At 45.2% G+C, this 15,859-nt stretch overlaps 1 long non-coding RNA gene across 5 annotated transcripts in view; it reads right to left on the bottom strand.

Annotated features, from left to right (window-relative positions):
• Nucleotides 1-2,414: 2,414 nt before the first annotated feature.
• Nucleotides 2,415-15,859, bottom strand: part of LOC144159160 (uncharacterized) — a 32,397-nt gene continuing 18,952 nt past the window's right edge. For all 5 annotated transcript variants that reach the window (XR_013320256.1, XR_013320255.1, XR_013320257.1 and 2 more), the window contains one exon: nucleotides 2,415-4,655. This is a non-coding gene — a long non-coding RNA (uncharacterized LOC144159160). The remainder of the gene's footprint in view (nucleotides 4,656-15,859) is intronic.

Below are 15,859 nucleotides of genomic sequence, written 5' to 3'. Positions count from 1 at the left end.
GTTCATTAGTGCCTCCTCCAAAAATTCTTTTTCTGAAAAATATGTCAACGAAACTTTGAAAACTTCACTGAAGGCACCTGTTACAGAAATTATTTGTTTCATTGAAAAGTTGTCATTTCATAGGCTCTGCTATTTGTCACACAGCACTTGGAGCAGGATTCTCAGTTTTGTCCATTCCATGCCCGATTCAAAGTGCCCGTTTTGAGCACATCGTGATTCGCTGAAATCGGGTGACATGGCTTTGACACAGCTCAGGCAAGACGGCATCAGTTTTTGTGCATGTCTCGCAAGTGATACTGTGTCAGGATTGAAATGGAATTTCTTATGCATGGAAAACAGAAATTTGCCCGCACAAAAACTTTACTGTAATTTGGTTCCAGTTTCAGCGTTTTTAGTCAGCAGCAAGTGTAAATGATCACTACCTTATGGCCCCTGAACTTCCATGACTGAAACGTGAAGACAGATGGAATGCAGCATATTCTATTGCTGCTTACTGGTGGTGGATTGCTGCATGTCAGAGCAATATAGAAGCATAATTCGTAGTATCACATACTGTCCTTGCAGCCCAATGCAATTGGAGTGCTGCCCTACAGTTGCAAACTCGGCAACCAATCAACAATGACACTAGCCTCTACTACGCGCCCTTCCACAAGTCAGGGTGGTTAGGGAGATGTTTGCTTTAGGGCCGCAGTCTCTTTCCCCAGACATACGTCTGTGGTTATTTCAAAGCATCACTAAAAAAGCCGGCACATGGCACATCAGTCTTGACCGTAGATGGTCTCGACTCTGACCCACGCCTAGTGCTAATTGGGTTTTGGTGGGAAGTTGGACCTACAATGCGTGCAGAAGGCATTGGTTAGGCTGACCTCGAAAAAAGTTTTGTTATACCGTAACCATGAGGTGGCCTCCATTTGCCCTACAGATCAAAAGCAGTGTAATTTCTCTTGGCAAGATTGGTACCTCGAATTACCTTGGATTTCGGTGTTAGCTGCCTTGTAAGGGGGGGGGGGGGGTGGCTTGCCACCGAGATTTTAAAAAGACCTCTAGGCAGACGACTGGAAAAGTACTTAGTTTTCGCGACACTGAGTACAAGTTGCCTACAGCCATGAGCACCCTGAAAAGTGTGGTAGCCTGAAATGTTCCCGGTTCGACAATTTATGAAATACTGCTCTTCCTCAAACTGATCCTGGGGACGGCACATGGGATAGTGGCCTAGATCTGGGTACCATCGCAAAACAGCTATGCCACATCCTGGACTTCCATACACGAAGTAATGCAAGCATGCCCGCCTGGGAACCTATAAACTGCAGAACTGACCTTTTAAGGACCGCACATCCTTTTCACAACCAGCCTTACAACCTATTCACTCCATGTAGGCTACATTGACAAACTGCAGTGCTACTCGCTTTGTTGTGACCTGGGACACGGGAGGAACTGCCCTAATCCAGAGGTGACGTGTGCGCAGTGTCGTAACCGAAATTCTGCACTGGACCATCCGTGTACCCCAAGTGCAGGCTGCGTGGCTTAGGCCACCATATATTGACAGCAAGGAAAGCTGCAAGAAGCTTTAACATTGCCTTTCTTGTCACGTCGTAACCGTTCACACAAGCTCGTGCCACCTTCGGAAACATCCAACAAGCACCATGTGATGTGGCAGACTCTGCCTATGAGGATGCAGCAGTTGTAAGTACTAAAACAAGTGTTCGCTTTTACCATTAAATGCATTCTCTCTCTCTAAAACAAGTGCAATAAACCTATCACTACAGCGCTCCAAATTCTTGGCACAGCTATGGCTGAAGTGAAATATTACAAAGGAGAAGTGCTTCTGGAGTGCGTGCATTTGTTAAAATTGTGGTGAAGTTCAACACAAGAATGCATTCAGGCAGTAGGAGGTTCATATAGCTCAGCAGGGCATAGATTTTGTTGTGAGATGATTAGCAGTTTTTTGTAAGAGACAGACCCTCAGGCGACTATTACTGGAGATGTGCAACACGTCAGCCACTTGTACTGTGGTTGGTGCTGGCTTAACGACAGCTTGTATTGCTGTGACAGGTAACGTTTTTAAGCGGTAAACGACAACATGCTCCTGTGTAGTTCTGCTCACATCATGATCCTGCCGATACGAAATAGCCTTTCTGTTCATTATGTTTATACTCGCTGATTTCAGCCCAACAGTTCAAAGGGGTTACAGGGAAATTTGTACAAACCAAATTTCTCGTGGTTTGCAGTCCTATGCATGCTGACGAAGCTTCGTGCTTCCGTAAATAACAAACTTTCCCATAAGTAGGTTGTGCTACAAAATGAAAATCCATGCACACGTGCACTTACAAACTCAACAAATAAGAGCTCGGCATATTGTGCCTGTAAGAAGCAGGAACACAAAATTTCATTACAAAAGCCACTAAGAATTTTCTGAGAATTTCGTATTTTATTGTGCAAAGCTTCTTTCATAACAAGCAAGAACAAAGTCAAACATTTATTAAACACTTCATAATTAAAGTTTGACTATTACAGCACGAAGTACTCCACTCTCAAGCTTAACAAAGCTTAATGCGAGCATTTGATTACTTGAAATCAACGGATCAAGTACTGCAAGAGAACGTGCCTGCTCTCACAAGTCTACACTATGAATTAAGCTTTCCTGGAAGAGAATGCACAGAAACAGATGCTGCATGTGAGAGCTCTTCCACCCAAAAGCTGGCTTGTGGGCCACTAAGTTGTGGGACTTTTGAGTGAGCAAAAGCAATACTCATATTTAAATAGTGTGTTGCCTGTGTGAGCATGCATGTTCCCGGCTAAACCCGACCTTTTAGGAAGTGCGCATGAACAAATGGTTCAGTTGAATCAATCTTCTCCAGTGTGTGAGTACATGTGCAGAGCCAAATCGACCTTGGAACTGAACCGATCCGGACACTTTTCACACTGGTAACGTTTTTGATTGGTGTGAGAGAGAGCATGTTTGGTTAAATGCTCCTTCTGAGTAAATGAATGTGAGCAAATTTCGCACCTAAATGGCCTCTCTTTTGTGTGGACACGAAGGTGCCTCGTTAGATTGTGCTTGGTACTGGCACTGTAGGCACACATAGGGCACACGTAAGCCTTTTTGCCACTCCGGCTGACAGTTGGCTCAACGTTGACAGTGCACTCAGTGGTAATCAATACCACATCGCTTTTCCTGTTACTTCCAAGGCCTGTTCCTGTGACTCTATCGCGAATGGTAGAACGTCTGCTCCAGGTGTCAGAATTTCCGTGCAGACCAGCATACAGCCCTTCTTGTAGGTGATCACTTGCGACTTCATAAAGTGAAACTGCAATAAGAAAGTCTCATAAATATGAATAAAGGAAAAGGGGTGATGGGAGCAAACGTACAAAGCGATTATTGGTTTCCATTTCTCTAAAACAAGACTGAGGCCTCATTTAATTGTAAATATCTCAAAACCTCACCAGTGAAACATAGTTTCCCCTTTTACGCAACACTGCAAGCTAAACACATCTTACATCCTCAAAATATACATTTTATTTCAAACACACTAACAAAAGTTTTTTCCTAAACTTTGCTAGTTTTTGAAAAAACTGTTCATTAGTAGTAAGAGCCTTTTTCGCAACTTTATTATATTTCTGGCTCCTAACAGGAAAGAATAAATAAAGCAAATGGTTTATCACTGCATCATTAGCCAGTACAGTAATAAATTTACAAGACCTAATAATGCCAACACAGCTGCAACAGATTAAAAAGGCTAATTTTTTTGGTGCTCTCACATTACAGCACTGCAGGCCTTGTTACTTTGTAAAAATGTGCATCTGTCTTTATGAAACAGCTAAGCGAGTAACAAGCCAATGCTGAGAATACAAAATGGGCTTTTTAATAGTCATTGGCAACTCCCCGAAAATTCTCATTTGAAATGGCCCTATCACTCTGAATGGTTAGAGAAGCTGAGTAGAAGGCAACCTGTGATTCAGCAAACACATTGCAATGAACGTCAGCAGGGATAAGACTCAGCAGAAACAACAGCACTCTTAGAACAAAACCTCCATTTTCTAGCAGCCATTTGTACTAAGTTCATCCCACAAAGAGGTAGCAACATTTTTACCACCCCTGCGCACTTGTTAGGCCCTCCACATTAGCAGGACCTGGCCTCATCAAAACAAAACAGAAAACTGTATAAGCAAATCTTTGGTTACCGTAGGTGAATTACTTCGCCAGTTCACTCACCCAGGATCGTCTACCACTACGGCTTTAACACAATTCTAGCTTTCAGTTCTCAATTCATGAATATTAAAAATTCACTAAAGCAGGCCATCGACACAAGGCGAAATCCAGCTAAATATAAGGCATGTCACAACACTCACTCATACACAATTCTGCCAAAACATCAGGTTAGGCATATGCAAATGTACATTGCAGACATTGAAAAAAAACATTTCTGTGCATAGTAAGTAAACAGATAGGCTCAGCATATCCGATTTAAAATTTTATGTGCTCCTCAGCATGAAAAGGACTTAAAATTCTTCTGTTGTAAAGGGTGGCCGCCATTCCCTGAAAAATGAAAATTGCGCATTCAGTTCAGCATACAATCTCTCAGCATACAATTTTCTCTGGTCCTCAGCAGGAAAGGAATTAAAATGCTTCTCTTGAAAAGGGTGGACGCAGTTTCCTGAAACAAAAATTGCACATTCCGTTAGAATTGCATGTTCAGGTAGAATCACAGCCAGGAGAGTGCCGTGACACACAAACAAGAAAATCCACTTATACAAATAAAAGGCATCAAGCAAATATGTTAATTAAAAAGGCAATTTTTGCAAGTAATTTGAGCCAAGAACAGGCCAAATGCCATTTTCAGATTCTTCATGGGACCCCATAGTTGGATTTCAAAGTTTCAGATAGCAAGTGTTTTGACCAAAGAAACAGAAACAATGATTTTTTTTTAGAGGGGCACTGATGGCAACCAGCAAGTTGGTTTCAGACGAAAGACTGACTCTAGGACGAAGGAGACAAGACGGGCTCCTTCGCCCGAGTTTTGACTTTTCCATGCAGTTTTTCTACTTAAAGGATGCAGCACCAACTAGGCCAACAATATGCGAAAAGATTGACCTTCCTATAGCAATTTTAGCTCAGACATAGAGCTGAACAATGCTTTAATTGCTGAGAAATCGCTGATCAAACCTAAATGCCGAGAAATCGCCAGTCAAACAACACATTTACTTCCTCACTTCCCTCACAGTCATTTATGACATAAACAGCAGCTGCTGCAGCCACTGTTTGAATGATAATAAGGCATCGGTGATGTATAGCGGTATTAGAAGCAACCGAATACAACACTACCACGTGTCGAGCATTCTTGTCTGTTTCGGTCTAATCAGCCATACTTTCCCAAACTGTCAAGTGCTTTGCTTCTTTGGACTAGTTAATAAACAAAATGCTTCTTCATGGGGCCATGATCAATACTGATGCTTTGTTGAAGAACAGCATATTGTTCTTTCTAGACAGCGTAAATATTGGTGTCAAACCAAGCACTCATGCAAGACCCCCTCACGCCAACTCGCATGGCAGCACTGCTGCCAGCATGGACGAGTACTGCCTTCCAGTAGCAGCCAGGGAAGACGTTGCACTTGCCCGAAGTAGTGTACATTTTAAAATACTCACTTTACCCACAATAAGCATTCCCGCGCTTTGTTAGCAAAGCAAAAGCACACAGAGTCATAACAGTGTCTATGCCCATAGTACTGCACAAGGGTCGCCCAATCATCTCGCCAATTTTGAGCCAGGTTATGTACTAAAACTGAAACAAACTTGCTGGGTTTTGGGGCTGCCCATGATCTAGCGGCTGGGCTCCCATAATATAGTTCCTTGCTTTTTGTTCTTTAGCATTCAACTATGACACTACATAACCTTCCAGTTAGGTTTTCGAACAATTGCTGAAGGCGTATTGTTAAAATGTTTGTCCCGTAATTTAGCCATTGCCGGTGTAAGTTCCGCATATTGGCCAGTGGCGGTAATACATGTATTCACGTTTTCACTATTTTCTACCTTATTTTAAGAAAAGCCGTGTAATAGTGATGTATTCGTAAAGTGACCACTCCCCTGGAGGTAGAAAACAGGACATACCAGCGGGGGGTACGTGCAAAAGACAAAAGGTTGAGATTGGGAGAAAACATCTGAATGCAAGAACCGCTCTTTTTTTAAACGTTACATTTTTTGCACTAACCCCCCCTTAGGCCTAGGGAACATTCAACAGTTCAAATACGTGTATTAATTTTAAAGGTCCCGCTTCAGGTCCTTCGTTGGTGTATTGTGCCAACGATTGACTTTTTTTAGGCAGGACTATCGCACAAGACTCGGTTGTAGCGTTCTTCGCACTTCTACAAAAAGTTCAGCCGTACAAGCAACATTGCAGGCAATGTTGATAGCAGGTTGATTATTTCGAGTTCACAATTGAAAAAAAAAAAACATCCTCCATACAGCTGTGGTTCCAGAAAAACACAGGGCCAGTTCCATGATGCACGAAATCTTAGCGCAGTGTGCACATCCCCTGTTGACATCTCTTTGAAGACTTGCACCCACCTCTCAGAGACTGAAATACCCGAAGGGATACCTGAGGAATTCCCATCTTTTAGTTTCTTTTCAATGTATTGCTTAAAAATGGTCCACTGGTGAAAAAATAATGCCTCTTCAACATTGTCTTCGGCAAGAAACCTGAAAGCATTCTTCGGTAAAAATAGATGTAAAATCTACGTTCTTGGTAAATATTTAAAGGTACTTAAGGTCATATTTGTAAAATATACTTGCAGCGAGTCGGCACACTTTTGGTTCAATGAACTTGCTTAGCGCCAATTTTGAAACCACGCCATCGCACGAAAACGGAACATGATTGTTGATTTAGACAAAAAGACAAGACAACAGAAGCGGACCTCAAAAACAGGACTGTTCTGGGCAAAACGGGATGTCCGGTCACCCTACGTATTTGTGTTCCCATGGAGCTCATCTATTGATCTAGAGCAACTTGTATTTTGTCTTCAGTGTCCCTTCGGGTGGAAAGTGCATTATAATGCGCCCTGCATGACAAACACAAGTATACCTGTGCACCTTATAAATTTGCATGTTTTGCTTGCATAGACAGCTAAGTAGGCCACTATGTGCAGACCTTTTCAATTTGCACAGAGGCAGCAGGCCTGAGTGGGAGATAAAAGGGGTCATGAAAAGAAAACACAATTCCAGCCGCTTCATTCGAAAGAATGCCAAGTTGAAATAATGCTTATGTCACATTTAACACGAGCTTCAAATGAGTCATATAATCAGGAAAACAAAAAAGAGCCAGAGTTGCTCATGGGGTACTTTTCAGCATTAATGATAAGATGCTATACAGCGCACTTGTCCGATTGGCTGAGGCATATGAAATCAAGCAAGGATTATTAAGTTTGAAAAATGAGTTATTTTTACCTTAAATTAAGCGGGTGTTCCTTTTATCACAGTAGGAATGGTAAGGTAAACAACAAACTTCTGAACAAACGTGTAAACATGCATGCAGCTGCACGGAATACGGAGCTGTCACCGGCCGATGCTGTAAAACCACGCCATCGTGACGACGGTGTTAGGGTGCACGAGCCCTCTGGGCCACTGAACCATGCTTTCATGGGCATCGGGAGGGGGGTGCAAAAGGGGCACTTTCCCCCCTCAAGCAGCACCAGAACTTGCCCCCTCCACCGCACCCTCATCCTCTAACCTCACCATTCAACACGTTTGCCCCCCTCGAGACAAACTCCTGGCGACACCCACGACAGCAAACGCTGCAGCATTCTATTCATTGACACCTACGTCACTTTGTTGACTGCTCCACCACGGCTTTTGCTGTATTCCTTGATCGCTTAGCAGAGCACAACTTCGCTACAATAAACATTTGTTCATTAAAGAAACCTGTGTCGCCCTTGCCTACATGATAATATCAAAGCAGCTGCATTCCACCTAGGATGGAAACTCCGGCTGCCAGCTTGGCAGGATCCTCTGAGAAGGTATGCGCCTTTCCATGTGATAGAGAGTAAGTGCGATTTCCGGCATCCGTGGGGTCTGCCCAAGCACACTGAAGGTGTGCTACACTGGCTGCGACTTAACGTTACACCCGAACCTTCTTATTTAAGCTGGGCTAGGTAGAGTCGCCATTGTGCACAGTGTGCTCTACTACCGACAAATTTAGGCACATTTTAAGTCGCTGCCCGCGATATGCTAGTCTACGGGCAACAGCATCGAAGGCACTTGTGCGACTACGACGTGGAGGTCCTCTAGAACTCTCACACTTCCTCAGACTCTGGTGAAATCATGATGAGGCAGTGTTGGGAACAAAAACTCTGCTTACTTCTCTCACAGAAACAAGGCTAAAAGAGGCCGTATGAACCTTTTGAACATACACATTTTATATACAGGGTGCGCGACGTATTTGAGAACAGAACACTGGCGTCAGGCACAACAGAATATCTCCAGCAAAATCAGACATATTTTCACCAAACTTTGCGAAGTACTTCTCTTATGGTTTATTTAACTACTGAATGAATACACCATCGGCCGCAATAAGCGATCCGATTCAGCTTCACAAATGGCAACACGCACGGATCAGGTGCTCCCTAGAGTGTTGGCCTTGGAGTGAGAAATGGCAGCCTTCAGCAAGTCTTTTGTATTATGCGGCCCTTTGTTGGCCTCTCCCTCAACGACGCCCCAGGCATAGTAATCAAGTGGATTTAACTCTGGAGAACTAGGAGGCCACAAGTTAGAAGTGACGGGGTCGCAGAAGTTGTCAGCCATGCCAGCTGACGCAGGCGGTGTGGACAGGAGCTGAATCTTGCTGAAAGGCATATGGTCTTCCCTTAAAAACACTCTATCCATGGCTTTACAACGGTGACAAGCACATCCACGTAACCGGCGCATTAACGCGTACTCCTGCAAAAAGATTGTGGCAGCATGACATCAGCCTCATTGTGGACAACGGATAACACCACCACTGGAGAAATTAAAGGGTTATGACGATGTCTGACCATTGACTGTGCTTCATCCTTTTTGCCACAGATGCCACGTCACCCCCACAGCACATCAGCTCTGTCCGCACCTTGTAAATGAGAGATTTCGCTACTTTCAGAAAGGTGGCAATTCCCAAGACGCTGGGGAGCACAGCAGGGTTACGAGGACTGCATGGCGTTTTTCCTTTCCTGCTTCAACTTGTATAGTTCCATTTTTGAACTGTGCAGTATGAACAAAAAAAGGTTGACGAACAAGAAGCCGTACGCCTAGATATATATAATGAGGCTGCTGGTGTGTATGGTGACAAGTAATAGCGTACTCAACTACCTTGTGCACCCGGTGTATGTACATCTCCACTCCCCCCCCAGCACCCCCTTTTTTTTATTGCGAAGCTGTATATGGCTAACCCCAAGTTTTCGTTTCAGTGTAGCCGGTTTACTCCGCTCCGTAGCCTCACCACCGCCGACACCACTTTTTCAACTGTTATTCTCCTAGCCATTACCGATGCCTCTTTAAAAAGCTGCACCATCACCTGATAATGGCGGTAGTGCCCTTATGAGTTACCAGAGCAACCTGCCCTCTTTGAACGTCACCGTGAGCCCATAGTTCTTTTTCAACATGAAAGGCTTTCCGCGCGACTCTTGCTCGTGTATTTCACGCCTAAGCACGCGCCCATCACCGCTTGCCAATTTACGCATGTACTTTTTGGGGGAGGAGGCAAGGGGAGTGCATGCACAGCTACTTGCCATTCCGCTACCGATGACATGCACGCTGTGCTGGCAAAACATTCTTCAAAACCTTCACAAATCTAGCAGCAAACAAGCAGTGAACCTTACCCCCCCCCCCCTCAAGCGCACACACCTAATAGAATTCCGAGGATGCTTAATGGTTTGTTATGAGTAGTGAATTTTAAAGAATTATTGTTCAACTGAACGCCACTGAGTGCTTCTTCAAGTGCACTGTTAAGCTACAGGCCAATTAAAATCAGTGAATTGACCATGCGCCTGTGACGCCAGCTGTAATATTTCCTGGCCGAACCCACACGAGCTGACATGTTGCAATCACTATATGGCGCACTACCCTACTGTTACTTTATTGTTAACGACGTGCCAAACCATGACTCTTTGAACAGTTGACTGCGTGTACACTTCGTTTTCTTAGTAGAAGTTCACAGCGTATTCAGTTTGATCACCCTCAGTAGGCTTCAGTCACGGTGCCTAACTGGTGCACTTCATCTGTGCTAAACGGGCATTCCAGAGTTCTGAATTTGATTTCCACCTGTCTTCAAACTCACTAACTTTGGGCTAAACCAAATTCCTTTAATTTTGCTTTGTTTGCGAAGTCTACCATGCTAAGAGCTGTTCGCTGCAACAGACAATAAACGCTGGCGGTTGCGCTGAATGGGTCATTGTGTTTCCCCATTGCTTCCTAAACTAGCTGCATCTTTTAGATGCAACGCATCACTTTCACCCGCTTGTCCCTCCGGCGTAGTCCGGTGGCGTCCGCATCCCTCCCCCATTCTCCTCGCCGCGCCAGCTGCGCGCTAGCGCCGCTCTCACCGCAGCGCCATCTGCGTGTTAGCGCTCGGCCGCGCTCGCTCCGTCGCCGTGCCAGCTCTGCGTGGGTGCAGGTTAACACATGCGCATGCGCTGCTCTGCGCTGCTCTCTCTCATTCCCCTCACCGTACATATAAACACGGTAACTGCGCTGCTCCGCTCAGTCGTTCCGCCGGCGCTCCTCCGATGACATCCTCTGGTGACCGCCAATGATTTGAAATGGAGACTAACAGGCCTGATATCGCGATGGTTGCCGCAACCGTAACAAGCACCGGCCACCCCAATAAAATTTACACCATCTTCCCGCGAGGGGAACCATGGGGTAGATGCGACACATCGGGAATGAACATGCTCCGTAAATAGGACACACAACAACAATCCACACGCTAACATAACGGAAACGCAACGGCAACCCCCGATGCGTCGCATCTACCCCATGGTTCCCCTCGCGGGAAGATGGTGTAAATTTTTCAAAGCCACGACATTCAGAATAGCTATTTCGTCCGTGCTTAATGTACTTGTATTTTGGCGCTACACATGTGGACGTTTCGCACAGTTAACCTTAACGTCGGTTATCTGCACCGTGCCGTGCTGTAGTATATGCAGCTTTTCATAGTCAACAAACATGACAGTCACCACATCAAGCTTTATCATAGCAGCTACACTGACTCGTCGCTTGGTAAGGTACATTCAAATAGTGGTGAGAAATAAGTATTATCTTGTTCAGAGCCAAAATGCATGGGACAACAAGAGCACGAATGAGGGACACTCCCGTCCCATACCATAATCCCAATTATGGTCTTAACCATACAATCCTAACCATAACACCACTATCTATGGTGATGATATAGCTTTACTCATCTCTCATCACATTTTAAAGAAGCCAAAACTACAGCAAATTTAAATTACAGTGGTGTGCCAGTAAGAAATTACAGTAATACCTCATTATAATGAAGTCAGAGGGATGGCCAAAAATTTCGTTATAAGTAGTGTTTCGATATAAGCGACAACTCGAGAAAAGCGAAAGCATTTGAGCTTTAATTGTGCCACAGCTGTGGGGAATCAAAGCACAATGTATTCAGTGAAGCAAAACTGTATTCAGGTGCAAAAAAGGCAGGTAGCTTTGGCTGTTTCAAGTTCTTGCTGGGCGTGAGCCACCCCTGCTCTAATTTGGCGAAGCATTCCATGGCGCTGCGGTCGCCGCACATAAAAGTGGCAGTGGCAGTGGCCACTTTTATAGGGGGCGTGCAGGCGTCACGGAACGTTACGAGAGTTTCGCGCAGGAAAGTGCCAAAACGCAGCAGCTCGAGTTTGAGGTTGTGTTTCTTGAGGTAAAAAACGATTAACCGCTCATTGCGGATACACAGCGCAATTATGAAATCCGACAGGTTTTTCACTAAGGGCTCTGCATGATCACTGGGCAATTTTTTCCCAAGCTGTGCAGCCATTAAGTTTGCGACACAAGAGTTTTTTGGTGCCCCATTGTCGACGACACTGCTGATTCTATGGAATGAGTGTCAGTGTTCGCGCACCATCTGGTTTACGCCATTGACCAATGTCTAGGAACAAAATTCAAGGGCCCTACCCCGCATTTGGATCATTTGTCTAAAGTCGGATGGGGAAAATAGAGCATGACAAGCTCGACAAAATCGCAAGGGAAACACCAGCTTGCGGTGACCAGCCGCGGTGACCAGCCACGTTGACAGCCTGAATATCCACTGAGTCGCCGCTGTTCGGCGACGCCTCTGCTCACCACTTCGCTGTAAGTGGGACAAGCTCTTTGTGCGCTTCGAGTATTGCGGCCTAAAATGCATGTGTTTGGGTTGGGACCAGAAAAAATTTCAAATAAAGTGATACTTCGAGTAAAGGATTTCGTTATAACGAGGGATTACTGTAGTTGCAAACATTAAAAAAACAAAATTCCTAGTTTTCTTTTTCAAAAGAAACTGATAGAAGACTTGAAATTCTTCAAGGGAAATATAGCACTTAGTAAGGTTGAGAAATTAAAACATTTAGAAGTAACCTTTAATAAATCACTAAACTGAGCACTTCATATAGAAGAAATGTGGCTTGAGTGCTACACATAATTTCAGTGCACAAACACTGACAGTAAAGCATAGCGAATCGCACACTTCCGTAGTTTTCACTGTCACCTCATTTACTGTATAGTCTTGGGGATTTACATACGGTTCACGCAGTTCCATTATTGCCAAACCCTAAAAAACTGGGCGTTGTACAGGTGATTTGTGCAGTGGCCGGTGTCATCTGACAACCTGTTTCCAGACTTCAGCAGCACTTCCAATTTTACGTCAGAACAGTCAGAGGAACTTTGAGTCGGAGGACGATGCTCTGAGTTGACCACCCAACCATAGTTCGAGTTTTCGACTTCAACCACCCGACTGCGCAGCCGGTTTTCAGAGCGCTCCAGAGCCTATAAAGTGACCATCCAAATACATAATCAGAAAAAAATTCCCCCGCATTTCCCCGAAGGGGAGTATGAGGAAGTGCGAAGCACGGGGTGATGCTATGAGGGGGAGTTTGTTGAAGTTTGGTGGCATTTTGCCCGTTAGTTACATTAACACCCCCTCGTGATCACGTTCGGCTTAACACGCCTCGTTTGTCCCTCTGCGGAAATCTTGGTGAATTAACGTGTACGTTCGAGAGGAGGAGCGCACCGCACCGCAGCGCACCGCAGCTGCGAAGCGCCGACCGGAGTGAAGGGAGAGGAGGCGCAGTCACGTGAGAGAATGCAGAACTAGCGGGTTTGTAGTATCACGTGTACACCACGCAGTTATCAAGCCGCTATAACGCCGCTGAGTCGCCAACGCACGCCGCTGACGACGTAGTTTGAATGCGTTAAAGATATAAGGCGCGTTACTAACACTGATATCAACGTCGCGTCCGTGGCTTAGTCGGTAGAGCGTCGCGCTGCGGCCGCAAAGTCCGCAGATCGAAACCTGGCGCCGGATGCTGTTTTTTTTTATATAGTGTAGTGGCCTGGCTGGCGCGCCGAGAGAGGGTGTTGCGAGCTGGAGAGTAGTAAAGGGGCTTTAGGAGAGTAGGCGAGGGGGGAGAGGAGGCGCTATGCGAGCGCGACGATTCAGGCTCGCTTAAGAAGTGCATTCGCACTTATTCCTGGCCAATCTCCCACGTGGGTATGTGCCATGTCAGCGGCCAGGCAGCGCGCGCCCATCTCTCCCCGTTGCTAAGGAAGACGAAAAGCGCGCGCACCCGCAGCTGTTGCTATGCGGACGGCGGAAGGTTCGGGGTCGCTTATAAAGTGCATTCGCACTTAATATGACTTTCTTCTCTTCCCATACACAAGCTTTTCATAACCAATCGCTTTCTCACCCGTTACCGGGGGCTCAGTAAACCCCGAACCAGCATGCTAGGTCAAGAACTTGTGAAATTATGTTGCTGCCCCAATAAGCGACATTTCCCCTGCTGTCTCGTTGTTGCTCTGAGATAGGGGCCCATGCAATATTCTGTCTTTCCTTCGCTTTTTTTTCTCCTTGTCAGTCTATTGCAATATTATTTTGGTTGCACACATGACAACAAAAAGTGTTTAGGATCCATTGGAAAGATTGCTTTGTCAGGGGGATGCTTTGACACAAATGAAAACTCACTGGCAAGATTACTGTGCTCATTTCATCCGTGATAATATGATAATACAAGCGATATGGCTACAGCAGAACACCAGAGTTTACCATCACATAAAACTGTACCCAATATTGTCCCTTAGTTTACATGAGATCACAGGATTTGGGCGCTGTTATGCGCAGTAGTAGGCTGGGCCCAGCGAATCCATATTTTAGTCCACATGAGCATGACCTCATTAGAAAATAGCGAACACAGAAGCATATACACAGGATGCATTAGTGTTCAATTACGAAACATGTCCTTGTATGATTATCATCCTTTTCTATTCGTCTTTTTTTCCTGTTCACTATGACTCGGCACTGTCCGCATTGTATTGCGAAGCACAGGATAATTTACAAGAAATGTACTTTCCCGCTAGCTGATTTGCTACTTCTGTCATTATTATGCTTGAATGATTCACTGCGGCTTCATTCAGTACATGCCTTCAACGCTAATTTGTAAATTGAAGGCTACAATTCCTCCATTCGGTGTCCTGGTTCATAGGCTATCCTCGAAGGGATTGCGATGAAACGTACATGAGCAAATGGTGTAAAAGAGGATAGTGGAGCACTTACATTGGCTGCAAAGAAGTGAATTAACCACAGAACACCACAAAGAAAAAACAGGAGGCAGAGGCGAATAAGGCAGTGACCCGTGATGCTCACAAAAAAGACTATGATTAGGTAATGCAATGACTGGTGAGGAAAAAGATTTAAGTGCGGGACAAGCATGCTGAGGGGTAGCACAAAGACAACGCAGGAGAAAGCAGCTTGAGATGTTAGAGGAGCAAGCCAGGGGTACGTGAGAGGCCAGGTCATCAATTATGCCATGCAAGCGCTTGAGTGGGAGCAAGCCGATATCCCTTTCAGCTTCTTCACTGCATCGCCAACATGTGCACTGGCACTTGCAGTGGCAACAGCCATGCGGTTTAAAAGCTCCATCAATCTGCCGCCTTGACCACTACTACATGGCAACGTTTCCAAATCCAGGTTGTGCCTCCTGCCGCTAGAACTACTGAAAAAGCAGCCACCAAGAGCCCTAATCCTGACACACAGCACAACTATGACACCAGCCCCACAACAGCCAGGCACAGCGATGACACCACAGCACCAGACAACAACGGCTACCACCGTGTCACAGCCACGCAACATATACCATGTCAGCACCAGTGGTAGTGGAAAGGTCGTATATTCCTTAGGACATTGCAGGGAAAGCATTTAGGACTTGCAGTTTAAAGCATGGTCAAGGGTGTGAAAGAAACGAGTCCGAAGCCACAGAAAAAGAAAGAATAACTAAGAATAACTGCATTTTACATCAGACTGAACTGTTAATACTACAAAGTACAATGGCATCCACTGATCCTGGTCTCTCTCATCTTTAACCGTCCCAGGCAACGTGCTCTTCTTCATTCCGATAATTATCTCTGTACAGAGCAATAAAACGCAACATCCTCCTGGCATCACAGAAAAATAAAGTTAGCCAATCTCCCTCAAATACCATAAATCCCAGTCCTCTAATCTTGTTTTCTCAGAGAATACGCCATATAGGCTTTAACCCCAATGTGCAATAAATCCGTTCCTGTTGATTCAGATGTACAAGATACCATTAGGGTTCGTCTTTTGGGCACACACCCAGAGTACCACTGCAGTTGACGTACCCC

The sequence above is a fragment of the Haemaphysalis longicornis genome, unplaced genomic scaffold (genome assembly GCF_048455015.1).
Source record: "Haemaphysalis longicornis isolate Haplotype H1 unplaced genomic scaffold, Haemaphysalis longicornis Haplotype H1 scaffold_10, whole genome shotgun sequence".
Taxonomy (NCBI): domain Eukaryota; kingdom Metazoa; phylum Arthropoda; class Arachnida; order Ixodida; family Ixodidae; genus Haemaphysalis; species Haemaphysalis longicornis.
This window is presented reverse-complemented; position numbering and strand designations above follow the sequence as displayed.